Source organism: Acomys minous (genome assembly GCF_964271855.1).
Source record: "Acomys minous genome assembly, contig: scaffold_24, whole genome shotgun sequence".
NCBI classification, from domain to species: domain Eukaryota; kingdom Metazoa; phylum Chordata; class Mammalia; order Rodentia; family Muridae; genus Acomys; species Acomys minous.
The window spans coordinates 1726881-1733207 of NW_028182181.1; positions in this window are offsets into that span (position 1 = coordinate 1726881).

The following is a 6327-nucleotide window of genomic DNA, read 5'->3' on the forward strand; positions in this document are numbered from 1 at the left end:
CTGAGTGCTGACATTAAAGGCCTGCACCACCATGACATGCCTAGCTTTGTTTTTGGGTTTGTTTTTCTTTGCCTTTAATCCCAGCAGTTGGGAGACAGAGGCAAGAGAATCACTTGCACTTGCAAGTCCAGGGAAGGCAACGCTACATGAGAAACCTTGTCTCGGAACAAACAAACAAGCAAGCAAGCAAGCAAGCAAGCAAACAAAAAACTACAATTTCTTTAACCCAAGAAAAGTTCTAGATCCAAACTAGGTCAGTATACACAGCGAATTTCAAGACAGACAGGATTACATAGAAAGACTCTGTCTCCAAAATAATTTAAACACTGTGTAAGTAGATAAGTAAGTAAGTAAATACATCGATAATAGATAGATACATAGATAGATAGATAGATAGATAGATAGATAGATAGATAGGATTAAAGGTGTGTGCCACCATGCCTGGCTAAATATTTAATTCTTTACTCAACTATTTTAAAAGATTAAACTAGTTCTTTATTTAGTGTATTCTCCATACAAAACTAATACGTAAATACATAGATGTTAGATACATACATACATACACACATAGATAGATAGATAGATATGTAAATAGATAGATAATAGACATAAAGACAGACAAATGGATACCAATTCTCATTGTTCCTTCATTTGATCACAGCAGTGTCAGGCAGCCTGGACTAGGTAGTGCCAGCTAACTTCTAATGTATATTTGTCATCTGTCAGTACTGAATCTTTTTATTAGCAATGCAGCAGTGTCTCTATAACCAGCCCAGAAAATCAATGTGATTCTATACCCACCAGGAGAAGGTGGCGGGCGGGGGGGGGGGGGAGAGAATTGTTTGAGGAGGCTCTCTTTCCTGATATAGAAAGTATACCCACCCTTTCAATAAAAAAGAGAAGAAGAAAAATATAAAATAAATAACCAAGCAACCAACAAACAAACAACAACAACAACAGCAACAAAAAGACCACTACAAGCAGTAAATTGTTTTGGAATATAATTTAAATGGGAAAGAAATGTGTGGATTAACATACAGGCTGAAACATGAACAGGAGACCAACAAGAACAAAAGACAGAGCAGCCAATGCCTGTTCTTATCGTTCAGGGTACTATTTATGTGAAATGGTTTGGTGTCCTTCCTAGTCCCCTCTAGCATGACCTAGAAGTGACTGACTTAAGGTGACATCAGGAAGCAGTCCATTTCTAGAAGAGGAAAGAAATGGGTGCTGGGAGTGAGATAGGTAGGAAGGAAAGAATGAAGAAGGGGGTCTAAAACCAATCTCAGCACGTCAGAGGCAGTGGTCATAGCTAGAGACTGTGAATGATCAACCAGCTGAGGATTAATTATTAACACCCATGCATGCTCGTTCTTGCGTGCGCGAGCACACACACACACACACACACACACACACACACACACGATGACACAAGAAAAGCTCCAATGAGTGCAGTTACAAAGAGAGAATTGGTTGTTTTGTTATTTATCTTTAAAGATGTGTGTGTATTCGCATGCACGCTAGGGTGTATATAAGTCTTAGAAGAATCACATATGTACACGTTAACAAACCATTTCTAGTTTAGATCCTCCAGGTCCCCATCTACCCATGGAACACGCCAGATTTCCATTGAGCCCTATTTTGCTCTCTTAAAAATGAGACCACAGGAGGCACACCAGACCTCCCTCTCTGCTGGGGCCTTTCATTTTGTTTTTCTCTCTTTCTGTTTTAGATTGATTTCTGGATTAAGTGTGGAGTGTTCTGCTTGCCTCTTAGGACATTTGGAAGAGCAGCCAGTGTTTTAACCCCTCCTGAGGCATTTTTTAATTTTACTTCGTTTTATTTTATTTCTTTTTGTGGTTTTCAAGACAGGGTTTCTCTGTGTAACAGCTCTGACTGCCCTGGAGCTCATGCCTGCCTCTGCCTCCCATGTTCTGAGACAACAGGCATGCATGCACCAACACCACCTGGCTCCATTGCATTTTGCGTAATGCTCTCTTTGGTTTAAATGCTGAGGCGCTGTCACACAGAAAAGAGTGTAATTTATAAGAACAACACACCATCATCCAGGCGCTGTGGTGCTCGCTGGATGATACCATCACAAGGGCAATATTGGCCCTGCCACTCCAGTACTGGCACCTGCCATGGAGGAGGTGGGCGGTGCTCTCCCTCTCCACCTGGCGGGTGTGACAGCCAAGTTTTTGTGTTTGGTTTTGTTTCTGTCTCCCACTACCACATTCCCCACACCATCCACCCAGAGACAGGGATTCTCCGTGTAGCATTGGCTATCCAGTCCTGGGCTCCCTTTGTAGACCAGGCTGGCCTTATACTCACAGCGATCTGCCTGCCTCTGCCTCCTGAGTGCTGCAATTAAAGTCATGCACCACAATGCCATGCCTGGCTTAGTTTTTGTTTTTGTTTTCCTTTGCCTTTAATCGCAGCAGTTGGGAGACAGAGGGGAGAGAATCACTTGCACTTGAAAGTCCAGGACAGGGAAGGCTACTCGGGAAACCTTGTCTGGAAACAAACAAGCAAGCAAGCAAGAAAAAAACTACAATTTCTTTAACTCAAGAAAAGTTCTAGTTCCAAACTAGGTCAGTATACACAGCGATTTTCAAGACAGACAGGAATACATAGAGAGACTCTGTCTCCAAAATAGTTTAAACACTGTGTAAGTAGATAAGTAAGTAAGTAAATACATCGATGATAGATAGATAGATAGATAGATAGATAGATAGATAGATAGATAGGATTAAAGGCATGTGCCACCATGCCTGGCTAAATATTTAATTCTTTACTCAACTATTTAAAAAGGATAAACTATTCCTTTATTTAGTGAATTCTCTGTACTATCCTAATACATAAACACATAGATGTTAGACACTTACATACATACACACATAGATAGAAAAATAGATAGATAGATAGATAGATAGATAGATAGATAGATAGATAGATACAAAACACACAGACAGACAAATGGAGACCAATCTTCATAGTTACCTCATTTGATCACAGCAGAGTCAAGCAGCCTGGTCTAGGTAGAGCCAGCTACCTTCTAAAACTTATTAGTCATCAGTCAGTACTGAATCTATTTATTAGCAATGCAGCAGTGAAACTATAACCAGCCCAAAAAATCAATATGATTATATACCCAGCAAGAGGGGAGGGGAGAGCGAGAGGGAGAGAGAGAGAGAGAGAGAGAGAGAGAGAGAGAGAGAGAGAGAGAGGGAGAATTGTGTGAGGAGGCTCTCTCTCCTTATCTAGAAACAATACACACCCTTACAATAAAAAAAGAAGCAGAAATAAATAAAATAACCAACCAACAAACAAATATTAACAACCATACAAAATAGAAAACTACAAGCAGTCATTATTTTTGGAATATAATTTACAGGGGAAAGAAATGTGTGGATTCACATACAGGCTCAAACATGAACAGGAGACCAATGAGACCAAAAGACAGAGCAGCCAATGCCTGTTCTTATCGTTAAGGGTACTATATATGTGAAATGGTTTGGGGTCCTTCCTAGTCCCCTCTAGCAAGACCTAGAAGTGACTGACTTAAGGTGACATCAGGAAGCAGTCCATTTCTTGAAGCGGAAAGAAATGGGTCCTGGGAGTGAGATAGGTAGGAAGGAAAGAAGGAAGAATGGGGTCAAAAACCAATCTCAGCACGTCAGAGGCGGTGGTCATAGCTAGAGACTGTGAATGATCACTCAGCTGTGGATTAATTTTTAACACCCGTGGGGGGTGCCGACGCACACATACACACACACACACACACACACACACACACACACACACACACACACACGATGACACAAGAAAAGCTCCAATGAGTGCAGTTACAAAGAGAGAATTGGTTGTTTTGTTATTTATCTTTAAAGATGTGTGTGTATTCGCATGCACGCTAGGGTGTATATAAGTCTTAGAAGAATCACATATGTACACGTTAACAAACCATTTCTAGTTTAGATCCTCCAGGTCCCCATCTACCCATGGAACACGCCAGATTTCCATTGAGCCCTATTTTGCTCTCTTAAAAATGAGACCACAGGAGGCACACCAGACCTCCCTCTCTGCTGGGGCCTTTCATTTTGTTTTTCTCTCTTTCTGTTTTAGATTGATTTCTGGATTAAGTGTGGAGTGTTCTGCTTGCCTCTTAGGACATTTGGAAGAGCAGCCAGTGTTTTAACCCCTCCTGAGGCATTTTTTAATTTTACTTCGTTTTATTTTATTTCTTTTTGTGGTTTTCAAGACAGGGTTTCTCTGTGTAACAGCTCTGACTGTCCTGGAGCTCATGCCTGCCTCTGCCTCCCATGTTCTGAGACAACAGGCATGCATGCGCCAACACCACCTGGCTCCATTGCATTTTGCGTAATGCTCTCTTTGGTTTAAATGCTGAGGCGCTGTCACACAGAAAAGAGTGTAATTTATGAGAACAACACACCGTCATCCGGGCGCTGTGATGCTCCCTGGATGATACCATGAGAAGGGCAATATTGGCCCCGCCACTCCAGTACTGGCACCCGACATGGAGGAGGTGGGCAGGGCTCTCCCTCTCCACCAGGCAGCTGTGACAGTTAAGTTTTGGTGTTTTGTTTTGCTTTGTTTCTGTCTCCCACTACCACCACCCCCACACCCTCCGCCCAGAGACAGGGTTTCTCTGTGTAGCGTTGGCTATCCAGTCCTTGGCTCACTTTGTAGACCAGGCTGGCCTTAAAGTCACAGCGATATGCCTGCCTCTGCCTCCTGAGTGCTGAGATTAAAGGCCTGCACCACCATGACATGCCTAGCTTTGTTTTTGGGTTTGTTTTTCTTTGCCTTTAATCCCAGCAGTTGGGAGACAGAGGCAAGAGAATCACTTGCACTTGCAAGTCCAGGAAAGGCAAGGCTACATGAGAAACCTTGTCTGGGAACAAACAAACAAGCAAGCAAGCAAGCAAGCAAGCAAACAAAAAACTACAATTTCTTTAACCCAAGAAAAGTTCTAGATCCAAACTAGGTCAGTATACACAGCGAATTTCAAGACAGACAGGATTACATAGAAAGACTCTGTCTCCAAAATAATTTAAACACTGTGTAAGTAGATAAGTAAGTAAGTAAATACATCGATAATAGATAGATACATAGATAGATAGATAGATAGATAGATAGATAGATAGATAGGATTAAAGGTGTGTGCCACCATGCCTGGCTAAATATTTAATTCTTTACTCAACTATTTTAAAAGATTAAACTAGTTCTTTATTTAGTGTATTCTCCATACAAAACTAATACGTAAATACATAGATGTTAGATACATACATACACACATGGATAGATAGATAGATAGGTAAATAGATAGATAATAGACATAAAGACAGACAAATGGATACCAATTCTCATAGTTCCTTCATTTGATCACAGCAGTGTCAGGCAGCCTGGACTAGGTAGTGCCAGCTAACTTCTAATGTATATTTGTCATCTGTCAGTACTGAATCTTTTTATTAGCAATGCAGCAGTGTCTCTATAACCAGCCCAGAAAATCAATGTGATTCTATACCCACCAGGAGAAGGTGGCGGGCGGGGGGGGGGGGGGGGAGAGAATTGTTTGAGGAGGCTCTCTTTCCTGATATAGAAAGTATACCCACCCTTTCAATAAAAAAGAGAAGAAGAAAAATATAAAATAAATAACCAAGCAACCAACAAACAAACAACAACAACAACAGCAACAAAAAGACCACTACAAGCAGTAAATTGTTTTGGAATATAATTTAAATGGGAAAGAAATGTGTGGATTCACATACAGGCTGAAACATGAACAGGAGACCAACAAGAACAAAAGACAGAGCAGCCAATGCCTGTTCTTATCGTTCAGGGTACTATTTATGTGAAATGGTTTGGTGTCCTTCCTAGTCCCCTCTAGCATGACCTAGAAGTGACTGACTTAAGGTGACATCAGGAAGCAGTCCATTTCTAGAAGAGGAAAGAAATGGGTGCTGGGAGTGAGATAGGTAGGAAGGAAAGAATGAAGAAGGGGGTCTAAAACCAATCTCAGCACGTCAGAGGCAGTGGTCATAGCTAGAGACTGTGAATGATCAACCAGCTGAGGATTAATTATTAACACCCATGCATGCTCGTTCTTGCGTGCGCAAGCACACACACACACACACACACACACACACACACACACACACGCACACACACGATGACACAAGAAAAGCTCCAATGAGTGCAGTTACAAAGAGAGAATTGGTTGTTTTGTTATTTATCTTTAAAGATGTGTGTGTATTCGCATGCACGCTAGGGTGTATATAAGTCTTGGAAGAATCACATATGTAC